Source organism: Globicephala melas, chromosome 5 (assembly GCF_963455315.2).
Source record: "Globicephala melas chromosome 5, mGloMel1.2, whole genome shotgun sequence".
NCBI classification, from domain to species: domain Eukaryota; kingdom Metazoa; phylum Chordata; class Mammalia; order Artiodactyla; family Delphinidae; genus Globicephala; species Globicephala melas.
This window is the reverse complement of record NC_083318.1, coordinates 32,465,985-32,481,683: the sequence shown is the minus strand read 5'-3', so window position 1 is coordinate 32,481,683 and position 15,699 is coordinate 32,465,985. Positions and strand designations below refer to the sequence as shown.

The following is a 15,699-nucleotide window of genomic DNA, read 5'->3' as shown; positions in this document are numbered from 1 at the left end:
AGTCCTTTTACTTAACTAGTTAAGCTCTTCCAGCATGTCTGAGGAAACTACTAAACTGTTTCAATTTGTACTTCCAAAATGCCAGAACTAGAGGTGTCTCCTATCTTGGGTCTGAAACACAGTGCCTGGCATGGTATAGTCATTAATGTTGAATGAATTAGTTTGCTTAAAATCAAAGGTAAGAGGGCTTCTTTTAGTATTACTTGAGGCACTTACTAGATATATAGCTTCAAGCAACCTATCTGATTGACATGATGGACACAGGTCAATCCTTACCCATAAAGTTTCCTGCCAGTGTCCTAGTCTGTGTACACCAAAAGGTCTTAGAAGCACTGATAAGGGCATCCACTCCTCTCCTGCATCTCTGCAGGAGTCGATGCCAGTGTTTTAGCATCAACCCCCAACCACTTTCTTTGCCTTACCCCATGTGTGTACATGTGTATAGATGACAACCGGCAATATAGCCAACATATATTCCAACATCTGCCTACCAGATCTGTGCACGCTCTCCCGGTCATTCTGCTTGGGGTTGAGTATGGACAAGCATTGTTGGGGAGTAAACGGTAGAGCTGACAATGTCTTGTTTCTAAAGTGCTGGGATCCTTTAATCTTCTTTCTTCCTTTGATGTCTGAGATTTCCTTCTTTATGCACTGACACTGGGACTAAATGAAACACCAGGAAACCATTTACCAGTAAAGGGTGTGTGTTACAAACACCTGCAGAGCCCATCGTACCAGGTGACTTGAATTACACATTTCTAGAGCTTTGCTCTGTGTGTGGGGTGGCTATATGGACCCTTATTTTGGGTAAAACGATGACAGCTCTGGTCACATTTTTATGACTTCTATTTATTTTCTATCCATACATAAAATAAAGGCACAAACAATGGAGGAGGGGACCTTTTTGTCTGTGATGAATATAAAAGCAGTTGCTTGAAAACACATAGAATCTTTGTACAAAATGGCTTTTGGATTCAAACAAAAGAGATAATATTGTTGTGGTCCAAATAGCTAAGCACTGGGAGGTGGAATTCTGGGTTCAAGTCCTGACTCTTGCATATCAGCATGTAGACTTTGAACATATCACTTAACATCTGTGGGCTTCTGGTTTCCATCTACATAATGAAGGAAATCACCTTCAAAAAGCTTTGTTTTGGTTTTTGTTTTGAAAAAGCTATTTGTTGCAACTAATTAAAAAATTGCCTATTTTCCAGGGGCTACTTGTCATTAACCTGTTTCTTTAGCATTATGGAAATATGGTATTAACTCCTTTTGTTGTTTGTTTCCATCTAGTAGAACAAACTGGAGATCTAGACAAAACCTTTGATAAATATGAAATAGCATCAACCTCTCAACAGCCTGACACTACAAAAAATTCTAATAATAGCTAATATTTATTGAGTGTTTACTATGGACCATGGTCTGTGTTAAGTGCTTTACAAGCAATAACTTGGCCGTGAGCCTTCTGCACAGTGTAAAGCATGTCTTGAATTGCAAAACTTCATTTCCAAATTGGAATGTCAAAAAGGTCCCTGTAGGTAATATGTTTTGTGAAAATCAATATAGGTAGGGATGATCCTTTGGAGATCTTCAAAAAAATATTACAAATGCTATTCTATTTCTTTTTCACAGAAGTCCTCCCCATCTCAGTAAATGGCAAGTCTATAATGGCAGTTGTCAGGCCAAAACCTTGTTGCCATGCTGTATTCCTCTCTTTCACTCTTAACTTCATATCTATCACCAAATCCATTGAGCTCTATCCTTAAAGTGTTTTTGGAATCCAATCTCTTCTCACCATCTGCACTGCTCCACTCCACGCCACGCCTTCCATCTTTGCTCTGCCATCCCAGAATTCTCCTACACCATTTTATTCTCAACACAGCGGCCTTAGTGGGCCTGTTGAAATGGAAGATCAATCCTGTCAGTTGCTAACTAAAAACTGTCCACTGGCTTTGCGTCTCCACACAAAAGCCTGAACCCCTTCTGTTTGAGATGAACTGACCCTGTGCTTCTTTGTCACTACTCACCCCACTCCAGCCGTGCTGATCTCCTTATATGATTCCTACACACCAGGCATCTTCAGACTTAGGACCCAGCACCAGCTCTTCTCTTTGCTGGAAGGCTCTTCCCTAGAGAGCCACCTGGCCCACTCTCTCCTCTCCTTCAAGTCTTCGCTTACTTTATTATTGAGGCCCCAGTGACATCTCGCTCTACTGCTCCCTCAGCTCCTTTACCACTTTATTTTTCTCTATTGCATTTCTCACCCTCTGACATGCTGCTTATTTTAATCATTTGCTTGTTTATTGTATCTCCCCTCACTGAAGTTTAAGCACCATGAGGGCAGGGATTTTTTATTTTGCTTTGTTTATGACTGTATCTCCAACATCAAGAACTGTGCCTGGCATATAATATGTGCTTAAAAATGAATGAATGAATGAATGGATATATTTTATAAACATAGTTTTGCACATCTAGCGTTAATGGGGTCCTTTTCCCTCCTGCTGCTCTCTCTTTTAGGCTCTGTAGACTCTTATTTCTCTAATCTTTTTTCGTTTCTCTTGTAAAAAGTTTGGCCCACTACCTGAATATATTGTTTTCCTGAGTTTGACTAGTGAGAGTTTAGTTAGAAAGAGTAGTGTATCTTTCGTTCTCCCCATCTACTAGCAAATTGTCTTTTCCTAGCAAAATTCTCTTATTAAAAACAAAATCTCTAACTATGCTCATTCTCTCTTTCATTGGGAAGTTTCTTGAAAGAGTAGCTTACACATATAGTCTTCTCTTTCTGGCTGCTACTCTATTCCTTAATTCATCATTTAACCTGAGAGCTGACATTACCAATGTGCAGAAACTCATCATTCACCCCTGGTCATACTTCACCTTCTAAGAGCTCGATTCAAAGGGTTATCCTTGATCATGTCATTCTCTCTCTTTCTGAAGGAAATGATTGTCCTTTATGGACAATGATTTCCTCCTTAGCTTCTAGCACTCATCATCCTGGTTCTTCACCTTATCTTAAGTGGGTCCTCTTCATTCCCTCACCTTTCTAACACAGTAATTCTAAACAGCTCTGGTCTCAGATTTTTAAATATTTTTGTAGAATCTTTCACTCCAGAATTCTATCCACTTCTATGGCTGACTGTCTTCTATAGATGATAGCATTCTCAACAATGACATTTCCCATTCACTGCCTAACATCTTCTGGGTCTCCTCTGGCATCCTAAATGTTGCATATTTACATCTGCACTCACTAGGGTTCAATCAAAACCATTTCTTCCTCATGACTTTCCTATTTCTCTTTAAACGTCCTCTAAAAATGTGAAAATTTGGAGTGGTTCAAAAATTCGAAAGGAGACCAACAGAACCTTGTAACTAAGGGAGTAGAGGATGAGATTATAGAGGGAGGGAACGGAAGCAGTCTTCAGAGCATTCTTAATGATAAAGTTAAACCTGTTAAACTCTAACGTTTAATGTTTAATCACATGTGGAAAAACTTCGAAGGCTCTTGATTCTGAGTGGTGGAAGTCAGAGAATTATTCTTCTAAATTATTGGTGTTTTAAAATTTTCTCCAAAAATATGGCTCTTAAGAAAAAAATATGTCTATCATTTGGGAAAATATTTTTATTAAATAGAAAATAATGCAGTCAATAATTTGCTTATTTTTTTTTAAATGCCATTAAACAAAAATGCAGGTTTGGAAATAACTACATGTTTGGTGTGGTGTTGACTAAACAAGAAAACTAAATCTTAGATTTGGATGTGAGTGTAGCCTTTATTTAACTCAACATGAATCTTTTATTCAGCATTTCATCCAGCTTTGGCTCCATTGAGGGAATGATGACCTCAAGGGGCTGTCTATTCCATTTTGGAAACGAATTCCTAAACTGTTCTTCTCTACATCAATTAAAAGTCTAATTCCCTTTCCAATCCTATCCAGTTGTTCTGGTTCTGCCTATTAAATCTACTCAGAATACGTTTTACACTCTTATTAGCCCAGTTTTATTTAACTGTGATTATCTTAAACCACAAGAAAGTCTCTGCTTAGCTTTGGCCAGTTTCCTTATAGGAAAGGAAGGGCTATCTGTTTTTCAAATATTCTCATATCACCCAGTATGAGAGTAGGTATAGCAGAATTTTTTTTCACTATAGTAATTGAGAATTTAATTAACTTTCCAACTTAAGAGATGAAGGTGGAGAGCTATCACTATGACTCTGTTAACAACTTTTTGTAAATAATCAGACCCTGTGCCCTTCAAAATGAAGAGTAATATTGATGCCAAAATTCTTTATTTGTATTAACATTATGATTTATCAATGGGCCACATAAGTACTACTTCAGTGTCAATATGTATTCAGAGTCCATAAAAACTACCTTCTCAAAAATAAGAATAGCCTCAAATCCTTTGAATAATAAATGATACTGTGTAATTCTGTGAATAGAAATGAGAAGTTAAAAACTATTGATCAACCACTTCTAGGAGAAATCCTGAGTATTTTCTCTCTCATCTTCAAACACTTTTCCAAGAATTCTCAAACGGTTTAACTGCACTAAGATTTCCACTTCTGTTAGGATTTATAGAGAGTTCAAAAAAACAGCCTGTTAGGCCATATTCTCCACAATTTAATCTTGACCTTTCATGTTTCCAACATGTCAATTTGCTTATAAGAATAATGCAGAACTTAAAACAAAATCTTCAGTTTATTTTTTCAGGATAACATCTTTTATCCATTTTTTAATCCCTGATATTTCTGTGTTTTGCAAGTTGCATCTAATTTCCTCCTTTAGCTTAGTTATTTCTTGGTATTCCTCCTAGGTAACTACTTTTATTTTAGGGTATTCCCACTTGTGTTTCAACTCCTTGTTCAAATTTTTCTGTAGACAACCAGCTGTTAAACTTAAGAACACCAGATGTTAGTGTAAGATTTGAGATGCTGTTACCAGGACAACCAGCACTGAGTGCTGGCCATCCCATCACTATGTTCACTGCTCCAAAGGGGGGATTGAGCTTCACCTTTCTCTATGGAAATAAAACAGACAAAAACACATTTGTAACACAAATTTAAAGAGGTGGCTAGATACCCTTCTGGTATAAACTCTGTTCATACCTTTCCAGTGGTTTTGCTCTATATAAAAAGAACAAAGTAACAAATGTTTAATAAAGAAAAAATGTGAGACAGAGAAGGCTTTAACCCATTACCACTTAGAGGATCAATTACATTTTGATGATTTTTCAAGGTTATAGATGAGTTGCCTCATTCAGTAGATAAAAGGGAAAACTTTGAGATTCCCCATCTTTCCTTCCTTTCCGTCAGAAGCTCAGAGGGTACTGAGATTTTTTTTGCCCTGTGTTCATGTGAGGCAGTCCCTCACATAAAAACAGAAATCCTACATTTAAGTCACTACATAGCCCAGTGAAGAGTGGAGCGAGAGATTCAGAGTGTTCCCTGCAGAAAGGGGAATACTTTAGCCTCCTCTGACATTCCAGAATCACAGAATAATGGGACATAGAACTTATGATAATGTAGCACAACCCTATCAGTTTCAGGTAATAAAATCAAATATTTTAGACTTCAAATCCGTACTCACTTTATGATTCTAGTTTATTTATCTTAAGCTCTTGACATCTAGTTTTCTTAGGCTGTGAAAGTCCTGCTATGCATTATGGTGAGGAAAATCCAAGTTATGGATGAGTGTGAGCACTGTCTTTTGCAAATTATCAGCCAAGCCTCAGTTTCCACAAATACACAATGAGTATAATAATAACTACTATTCTATTTGCTACACCATTGAGTGGTCAAATGAGATAACCTGTTACTTAAAGTACATTGTAACTGTTGTAAAGTGTTATTATTTTCATTGATTTACATAAAATCCCTAAAATAGAAAATAACCTGCATGATGAAAAGTTGTCTCCTCCTCTGTATATAGCCAAAGTCACCACTGTGCCAGCTAAAATTTCACAGACGCAAGAGTTAGACGGTTAGCTATTAGCTATTATCTAAAAGTCCTAGGACTGTGCATATGAATTTTGAAGTATTGAGTTATTTTGTTTGTTGATTCATTTTGCCTAATATTATCATCACTTCCTTATATTTTCTATTTGGACTACCTAAAACTTTATTTTTATCATAGCAAAATAAGAGAGGAAAGAGAGATGGCTTCTGTAATTGCATCTTAAGGAACAATACATTCTTTAATATACCACTCCATTATTTCAATGACAGTCTAAATCAGATTTGAGAAACGTTCATTTTTATGAGACAGAGAAAAGCAGGTATCTGGCAGTTCATGGTGTACAGAAACCACCATCAGCGTTAGATGGCCGTGTCTGTAGAGACTGGAATGGAAACACTTCCAGACAATGTGGAGAGATTTTCCCATTATGGAATATGACCCCACAAGTTCATAATTAATAACACTACTTTGTTTCAATTGGAGAGACTTGGGAAATTGCACAGTGAGGCAACTTTGCTTCTCAGTGGAACTTCTTAGTGGAAATTTTTTTACTCATAAATAATAATGGACAAGGCGCTAAATTAGTGTACTAAATTCTAATGTTAATTATCTCTTAAAATAGCAACTTACTGGAAATGTAATGGGTTTTATTTTCTCTTTTAATGTTATACTCATGCCTTTCTCCAAAATGAAGGCTGAGTGGCTTATTTTGCTTCTCTTTCTTACCCATATTTCCTACCCATCCTTCTAAAGTCAGAAAGGTAAACTTTCTCTATAGCTAAAACTCTCTGAAAGCAAATGTAAGGTGAACACATTTTTAAAATAGGCTCATTGCTGGCTCCACTTACTAGGCTTGAGCATGACACCTGGGGAGGTTTTATAGGGCTGGCAAGGGAACCACCACACCAGAGTGTGTCTGTGGGATAAGTGTTTTCTCTCCTATGAAATCACGCCTAGTAGGTATCAACACACCACCCATGAATTCACCACCACTCATCTTTTGACGCTTAACAATACAAAAGGAGAAGCAAATTATTACTTTTTTCCAATAAAGGTCAACAAATATCTGATGTACCATGGAAACATTTGGTGAATTGCAGCTAACCCTAGATATGCAAAGTGGTTTTATTTGCCATGATCAGAAATACAAAGGGAGCAAATGAAGAACATTGCTTGGTAGTAAGCCATTGTTATTAACTACAGAATACCGATGAAAAGGGAAATCCTACATTTAAGTTACGACATGGCCCAGTGAAGAGTTAAGTGAATATTACCCCTCTGGTGGAGCCCTTTCCTTGATGCCCTCCTCCTGCACCCCAACCCCAGAAACAGAACGCCCACCCTTGCTCTCAGCAGAGCTCATTTCCCTTTTCTGCAGCATTTATCACAACCTACTAATTGTTTAGACATTTCCCTAAGAGCAAGTAAGGTATTTAGCTCATCTCTGTATGCAAGTTCACGTAGTTTCTGGTACATAGAGGAGGATCAGTGAATAATTATTGAATACAGGAATTCTGAACTCCAGAGACAATTTAATCTAAGGAGTAAGAGAATGTAGTCCATATTTGTTAAGATGGTGATCTACTATCATTTAAAAAAAGGAACAAGAACTCTTCAAAAAATTTAGCTGCCCACTTCTACTGAAGTAAAAGAACTGAGAATTGATTCAGAATTGTCTGTATGGCAAAACTGTATTTTTGCAATTTCTGTGACCTGGGATAGAAATGATTGATAACATGACAATGTATATTAAAAAGGTATATTAGATACATAAATCATATACAGGGTTCTTGGAATGGACTGTTGTACTATCTTTTATCTTTGTTGAGAGTTTTATTAACAAAATACTAATTATCCCAAGCTCAAGTATCAATACTAATCTCAATCCTTTTTAAAAGGATCAATCAAAAATAGATGCAGGGCTTCCCTGGTGGCGCAGTGGTTGAGAATCTGCCTGCTAATGCAGGGGACACGGGTTTGAGCCCTGGTCTGAGAGGATCCCACATGCCGTGGAGCAACTAGGCCCGTGAGCCACAACTACTGAGCCTGCGTGTCTGGAGCCTGTGCTCCGCAACAAGAGAGGCCACGATAGTGAGAGGCCCGTGCACCGTGATGAAGAGTGGACCCCGCTTGCCACAACTAGAGAAAGCCCTCGCACAGAAATGAAGACCCAACACAGCAAAAATAAATTAATAAACTCCTACCCCCAACATCTTCTAAAAACAAAATAGATGCAAACCTGAGATCTATGAGAATATGCTTGGATTGAACATTACTAATACTTTAAAGATTTGCACCTGTAGTCAAGAAACAAGGGTGATATTTTCACTCTTAATCTCCCATTTATGTTATACCTCCCCCAAAACCAGACATATAAACTAAAAAAAAAGAAAGTCCTACTGTACTGAATATATGGTAGGCACTGTGAAGAAAGTCTACATTCGTGGACACATGGCTAGCATCATTTTTAAAGGATATAATTTGGTAAAATTTTAATTAAGAAGGGCAAAAATTATGTGCTTGAGCACAGCTGCTTTTAATTTTGGGTATCCAGTTCAACCAGTTGCCCTCCTGCCTAATAGATTCAATTTTCCTTATGTTCTCCCCATTCCTTAAATAAAACAAAATGAATCAGAAAGGTTATTATTAAAAAATTAAGAAATGAAAAAAATCACATTAAATACAGACACGTTTATATTTCTTTTCTTTATAGCTGATCATATCAAGCAGACAACATTTTGGAAAACCAAAAAACATGCCCAATCACTGTATTTGACTTTCACAAGATGTCTAAAAAAAGATTTTATTTGTCTGTGTGGAAAAATATTCCAAATATATAAAAGGATTTTCCTGGTGGATAGAAATTAAATTTCGCAAGTATCCACATCACACAATTTCATTACATTAAGCTGTTTTTATGAGTGCCTCATTGCCTCCCATAAGTTTATGTTCTTGATTCGTCTCACTCTTCTTTCTCAGGGACTCTGGAAAATTGGTCTTTGGTGCCATTAAGCAATGGTTGGCTTGCAGTACTCAATGCAAGGAAATTACCCCTTTCCCTGTCATATAAATCTCTTCAGTTTTCTGGGAAGTCTACTTGATTCTTTATGCCTCTTTTTTCAAAGGTTTCTTAAGAGGATACAGAGATTAAGTGGGACCTAGACCTACAATTGGTAAAATTCCCATAAGTAACTTCCTTCCTAGAACATAATAGATTTTAATGGGAATTTCAATTTTGTTTTTAACTACGGAATATGCTTAATAAAGAATAAGCACAGGACTTTCCTGGTGGCGCAGTGGTTGGGAGTCCGCCTGCCAATGCAGGAGACGCGGGTTCGTGCCCTGGTCCGGGAGGATCCCACATGCCGCGGAGCGGCTGGGCCTGTGCGCCATGGCCGCTGAACCTGCGCGTCCAGAGCCTGTGCTCCGCGGCGGGAGAGGCCGCAACAGTGAGAGCCCCGCGTACCGCAAAAAAAAAAAGAAAAAAAAAGAATAAGCACAAAATATGCACAAATCTATGCCAACAGTAAGGATATTGTCAAAAGTAAAGGATATTGAAAAGGTTATCATTGACAGAAGTTCACTTTTAGTCACTCATTCATTCATTCATTCAACAAATATTTTTTGCCCCTTGTGAAACCAATTTGCCCTTCCTACCATAGAGTGTATAGATATTCAATTAAGCTCAAACACAGCGAAGCTCAAGTAATTTTTAAAATGCTTAAAATCTGAGTTTGCTCAAGATGTCATCAATTTATAAAACAGTTTGCTCACTGGCATGAAAACTGAACTGAGGGGGTATGAACTTAGAAAAAAAAAGGATAAAACTAATCGTGCATAGAAAGAACTTAGATGTCTAGATATCCATTATAAATTTATTTTGTAAACAGTGATTTATGTCTCACTAAATATATGGTCAATTAGCCTTAAGACACACCGCCTGAAGTTTCAGTATGTTTCATATTAACATTCATATTATTTTAAAATGTGCAGACTTTCCTTCACATTAGTTATAATTTATAATTAGAAAAAATGCTTACAACTAATTAATTAAATTCTCTTTTTCTATTGAGTCTTAGCAATAATTATTAAACTGTAAAGGAACAATGAAGTGGACAGGTTTATATTTTTCCTATTTTCTGCTTTCCTACTGGTTTCTCCATTCTATTGTCATACACCTGCTCTACTTGAGGAAAATAGTTTAATAATATGGTCAATGATATTTATTATTCATTATAATTATGCATATTTGGGGGATCCAAGCATATGATTTTTTCTCTTTTTATCCAAAGTTTTCTCTTTTGCCAAGTTAATATATGAAGAGGTTAATTCCATTTAAATAATTCATCTACTTATTAGAAGCTTAACTAATATTTTGATAAAAGAGAAGGTTTATATTAATATTAAATACTAAGTTTGGCTTGACACTGCATATTAATCCTCATGCCATCTCATCTCCCCTTTCTCTGGAAAATCAAGAGTTGGCTCAGTTTCTGTGTGTTCTAAAATAGTAATCCTAAATTCATTAAATCTTTCAGAAAAAAAAAAGTGTTTTGACCCTGTTGAAAAGTTGGTACATATTGTGGGTTTTCTCTTTTGCAAAATTTTTAGAGTTGAAAAATATTTAATACTTAATTATAATAGCCATGTTTTAACACCATGTTAATTTTCCTAAATTTTTAATCTTATTAAAACTTCTAAGACCTTGACATTTTCAAAACAGAGTGGTTCCAGAATTCCAAGAGTCAAACAACCATACAACAATAAATTTTAAAATGTTTTAACCTTATAAAGAAATTTCAAACTCTAATGTTTGTAACCACCAACAGCTTGTACTAAAAAAAAGAGAAAAAGAAAAAAAAATCTGGTAACAGTTAACAGTCACAGACTTTCTTTGTAAGCATGAGTTTTCCCTTTCTTGTGCTTCTGACATTAACAATTTAGTTTCACCAATTTAAATTAGACAGTAATAAACCACCTATGCAAATTTATAGATATTTAAAATATGTTTCATAACTTTTTCTACTGGAAAAAAAAGTCTCACATAATCCTGCCCTTCCATCATTTGCCACAAAACTCAGGCAAATACAAAGAAACCAGTTGTTATATAGCACAATAGTTAAAAGACCATGATGGACCTGGCTCTATCACTTACAAAATTGTGTGACTTTAGACAAGTTACTTCACATCTCTGTGCCTCTGTAAAATCTTACCTCATAAAGTTTTTCTAACAATGAGGTGATGTGACATATTTAAAGCACTTAAAACAATGTCTGGCACTTACTAATTGCTGTAAGTGTTTAGCTATTGCTATTATTCTTTTCATCAGGACAAAGCTTGAGAAATTAAATCCATAGATAATCTCCAAGTCTCAGTTGATTAAACCATGTTTTTTTTTCCTCATCAAACAGTGGACTGGTTCTTAACCAGAGGTCTCTGAACTTGGTTGGGAAAGCATGACATCTTTATTTTCACTAATTTCCAGCTCCATGTCCTTGAATTGTAAATGTACACATGGATCACGGTGGCATTAGCAGTATCTGTGATTTTGTCAACAGTAGAAATCACAGATATCTTCATATCACATTACAGTCATTTCTGGATCTCAAAATACTGTTTCATCACCATTTTAAAGTTATGGGACAGGGACTTCCCTGGTGGCACAGTGCTTAAGAATCTGCCTTCCAGTGCAGGCGACATGGGTTCTATCCCTGATCCGGGAGGATCCCACATGTCACAGAGCAATGAAACCCATGCACCACAACTACTGAGCCTGCACTCTAGAACCCGTGAGCCACAACTACTGAGCTCGTGTGCCACAACTACTGAAGCCTGCTCACCTAGAGCCTGTGCTTCACAACGAGAAGCCACCTCAGTGAGAAGCCCACGCACTGCAATGAAGAGTAGCCCCCACTATCCACAACTAGAGAAACCCTGCGCGCAGCAACGAAGACCCAACACAGCCAAAACAATTAATTAATTAATTAAAATTGTGGTACCTATTAAACCTACAGCTAGATCTTATTATTTAATATATAAACACATATATTGTTATATCACAAAGTTGGTTAGTCATATTTAAATATAAATGGTATTCCTTTTAGTTCTATTATTTTATTTATTTTTTTTAACATCTTTATTGGAGTATAATTGCTTTACACTGGTGTGTTAGTTTCTGCTGTGTAACAAAGTGAATCAGTTAGACATATACATACATCCCCATATCTCCTCCCTTTTGCTTCTCCCTCCCACCCTCCCTATCCCACCCCTCAAGGTGGACACAAAGCACCAAGCTGATCTCCCTGTGCTACGTGGCTGCTTCCCACTAGCTATCTATTTTACATTTGGTAGTGTATATATGTCCATGCCACTCTCTCACTTCGTCCCAGCTTATTCTTCCCCCTCTCTGTGTCCTCAAGTCCATTCTCTATGTCTGCATCTTTACTGCTGTCCAGCCCCTAGGTTCTTCAGAAACATTTTTTTTTTTGGTTCCATATATATGTATTAGCATATGGTATTTGTTTTTCTCTTTCTGACTTACTTCACTCTGTATGAGAGTCTCTAGGTCCATCCACCTCACCACAAATAACACAATTTCGTTTCTTTTTATGGCTGAGTAATAATCCACTATATATATGTGCCACAGAAATCTTACTCCTTCCACATTTTTCTTATATTCATGTACTTTATGTCTTATAAACTTCATTTCTTGACATTTAAATACCACTTAAGAAGCAGTTTTGAAGACATAAAATAGAAATATACCTTTATATTGTTTAGCTAATATCCAGATAATTAGTATTTGTTTCTTGGCATAGGTAATATCAGCCATTGTGTTAAAGCTACAGCAGCATATCTTTTTGTGAGCCTAATGAGTTATTTCTAAAAGTCTGGCAGGAATACGTTTCCCAAGAATGTCAAAGCCAAGAGTTATACAGGTATTCCCAATTAGAAAGGAATAAAAACTGTTTGGAGCATCCCACCAAAAATATGATTTAATATATGTAACCTACTTGACTTGCTTTTAATTGTTTATATAATTCTTTCAATTTTCTTCCAAAATATATTAATACCACTGAGAAGTTCTTGGTTATATTTGAAGTCCAGTGAAAAATCCAGTGATACCGATAGTAATTTAAGATATAAAAATAATTTAGGAAAATGTAAAGGATTTTACATACATAATTTCAAATGAAGTTGGTTTAGATGTTTGTAGTAAGTCATGGATAATTTATATTCTAAGATGATTAAAATTATGACTTAACGACCAAGTAGTAATTTAACACAATAATTCACCAAAAAACCGTAGCCAACATAATGTCTCCAGTAAAAGTTGGCTTTTATGACATAATAACAGACTGAGTTTAAAGAAAATCATGCAATTCATTCATTTTTTTCATATGCCTTTCACACAATGGAACTTATATGCATTATAGGCCAAAATTTATGTAGCATTACTCTCAACTCCAGTCACAAAAGCTGCAACTGAGTACCAACCTAATCAATTTCCTGGGGGTTTTCTCACTAGTAGCCAACTCTCCATCTCTTCTACATTCTCAACCATTTTAATTTTCCCAAGAACGTGTGTGTGTTTTTTGTTTAAACCTCATCTGTTAGGAAGTAAACTAAATGTCTTGACCATTGTTCGCAAATAGTCGTGTTTGAAAGAGCATATTTTAAGCCTCTGCGGTTCTTTCTTTCTTTAAACAATATGCATCTTAATGAAGAGCCTGGAAGTCATAATTCTCTGGAGGCTGTTTCAGAAGTACCCAGCGTTTCAGCTGCAGGTTTCTGGTTAATAATAGATTACAAGTAGAAGAAAGGTCACAATAAGGCACTGTCTTCAAAGAATTATCTTCATGATTATAGTCCATTTGTATAATAGAGAAGTGCACAATTTTTTTTTTAATTTAAAGGAGGGACTGCTTTATATAAAGCTTTACAATAACTGATAGGGACAAGAAATGAGGACAGTGAAGTTCCTTAGTGGATTCACTCACTCATTCATTCATTCACATAATAAATATTGAGCACTTATCATAGGTCAGGGATTGTGGGAGGTTTTGGCTTCCCAATGGTGGAAGTAAACAAACACAGTGTTTGCCCTTATGGAGCCTGCAGCTTGGTAGAGTAGACAGTAATAAATATGATAAGCTTAGATAAGTAAATGTGGCCCAGTGCTACAGAAGCACACAGCAAAGGAACCTCATCCAGATGAAGGGTCAGAGAAAGTTCTTCTGAGGAGCTGAAGGGCTGAAGGGTGCCTGTGAGTTAACAAATTGAAGGGAGAGCCATGCTGAGGAAAAGTTTTGGAAAATGGAAAGGGTCTGTGTAAAACCCCTGTGGCAGGAGACTGCATGGTGAAAAAGAAGGCCGAAGTGGTCCAGAGGGATGAGAACAAGATGGCAGTGGAGTGAGATGAGGCTTGCTAAGCCATGACGCAGATACTGGTCTCTATTGTAAAAGTACTAGGAAGTTACATAAGGATTTTAAAGAGAAGGACGCATCCATCTTAGGGTACAGATCTTTCTTCTCTGCTGGGGATTTTGTTAATTACCTCGAACACAACAGATAGCACTTAATAGAGCTGATAAATGCATGTTAAGAAAGGAAGAAGAGAGGAAGAAAGGGATGGAGGGAGGAAAGAAGGGAAGGAAGGAAACCTCAGAGAGTGAGACGTAGTAGAGGTCCAAGATTTGGAGATAACTAAGTCAAATAGAGCCCCCATCCACTGTGGGGCTCCTCAACTTTTTACAGAGCTTGTCTCATTTTGGTTGTTATTGTCATTTTTATAGATGGGGATAATAAAGCTAGGATAGTTTAGCAACTTGCTTAAAGTGATTCAACCATAGCAGCCCTCTCTCTAGCATATTAGTGTGTGTGTGTGTGTGCGCGCGCACACGCACATACACATAAATCTTTTTTTTTCTCTCCACTAAGGAGGTCTTGATTGTGATTAAGATTTAAAGTAAGAGTCTAAATAGTGGGACCTTGCTTCATATTCTTAAATTTATTGCAAATATTATATTTACTTTTTTTTTTTTTTTTTGTGGTATGTGGGCCTCTCACTGTTGTGGCCTCTCCCATTGCGGAGCACAGGCTCCGGACACCCAGTCTCAGCGGCCATGGCTCACGGGCCCAGCCGCTCCGCGGCATGTGGGATCTTCCCGGACCGGGGCACGAACCCGTGTCCCCTGCATCGGCAGGCGGCTCCCCAACTACTGCGCCACCAGGGAAGCCTGTATATTGACCTTTAATTAAAGTTGTTGTGAAACACAGTGTGCCCACCAGATAGCAGAACTACGTAATGCATAAAATGCTCTGCATAAGGAGGTCACTGAGTCTTCATTTTCCATATGGCTTTCTGGGCAGTTTGGCTTTGAATGTGTTGGCAAGATTCCCGAACCCTTGTCACACATGGGATTTACAGAAAATTGAAGAGCTGGCTCTGGTTGTAGTTCCTTCAGGTTAAGAGAAAAGGAGTTAATATTATTGACTCCCCCACTGAAGAGAAGATAAAAAGACACTCCCTCAAGATATATGGTCATATTCTTTCCCTCCCTTTCCCATGTTGCCAATTTGGATTTCACAGAAGCATGACTGGTCAACTTAGAGACACTCCCAGAGTAAAACAAAAGTACTCAAGAAGAAATCTCAGCATTTGACCTAAAACAAATCCCAACTCCTTTCTGGAATTAAGTTGAGTGCTAGGTTCCTGGAGGATGAGGCTGATTTATGCTTTTTT

At 37.1% G+C, this 15,699-nt stretch overlaps 1 protein-coding gene and 1 long non-coding RNA gene across 3 annotated transcripts in view; one reads left to right on the top strand and one right to left on the bottom strand.

The window, feature by feature from the left end:
- DKK2 (dickkopf WNT signaling pathway inhibitor 2) overlaps nt 1-15,699 on the bottom strand; it is a 97,411-nt gene that overhangs the window by 24,429 nt on the left and 57,283 nt on the right. The gene's annotated exons all lie outside the window — the stretch shown is intronic.
- Nucleotides 1-15,699, top strand: part of LOC115857240 (uncharacterized) — a 341,441-nt gene that overhangs the window by 319,334 nt on the left and 6,408 nt on the right. The window lies entirely within an intron of this gene.